The following is a 1,041-nucleotide window of genomic DNA, read 5'->3' on the forward strand; positions in this document are numbered from 1 at the left end:
CTATTGTGCTATTGTGCATGCTTTATTGAGTTATACAGGGGTTATACAAGAGAGACACCTAGTGGATCAAAATAAGATAATTTTTTAAGATGAAAATGAAAAACCTGAGAAAATTCAGGTAATGACTAAGAAACAGATATCAAAACTATCTACAACCAAAAATTATAGAATCAGCGCTCTTGGAGGATTTATATTCATTTTATATTGTTGCACAGATATAACATAAAACTCTTTTATTTACCTGCTGACCATTCAGGCTTTATAAAACATGCCTCCAAAACATTAAACAACACTATTGTAAATAATAGCATTCTTTTGTTCAGACTAAGTATTGGGAAAAGTTATGGAATCATTCAACAAAGAAATATTCAATGAAGAAACAATTATGGAAGAAACCCATAAATTTCTATGTAGTACTTTGTCGTACATCCTCGGACTTTAAAACAGAACAGCTTATGTAGTTCTCTAATAAAAAATATTCTTCATCAATCAAGTTCCAACTTTCTTGTATAGTGGTTGGTAGATCAGCTTTTCAGGAAGGAAAATTGTTATGGACCATTTTTTAAAATAACTATCATCAATTTTTAGTCGGATTAAGATCTAGACTGTTTGCTGACCGCGTCAGTCAGTATTGCACTGGGTTTCTAGTTTTGTGTCAGATCTGTGATTTATTTTTTTTAACTATGTTTATTTGCAACAAAGTAAAACAGATTCTTACAGAATAAAAACAGCATACATAAACACATATTTAGTGTGGCAAAGTAATATATGTCAAAGCCTGGATAGCCTAAAAAAAAAACATCTCCCAAACACAGAAACACTTCTTGTGAAAGTATAAAGCAAGCAATAAATCCTCAATGCATTTCACAACCAAGGCTGCTTCTTCAAGGGGATAATGCGGGAATAAAATCTGCATATTGAAAACAATAGAATCAGCAACACTAACCTGACTTAATATCCAGAGTATTAATTTCTTAATTGCACTAGGGGTTGAATCTATCTATCTATCTATCTATCTATCTATCTATCTATCTATCTATC

This window comes from Pyxicephalus adspersus, chromosome 1 (assembly GCF_032062135.1).
Source record: "Pyxicephalus adspersus chromosome 1, UCB_Pads_2.0, whole genome shotgun sequence".
Taxonomy (NCBI): Eukaryota; Metazoa; Chordata; class Amphibia; order Anura; family Pyxicephalidae; genus Pyxicephalus; species Pyxicephalus adspersus.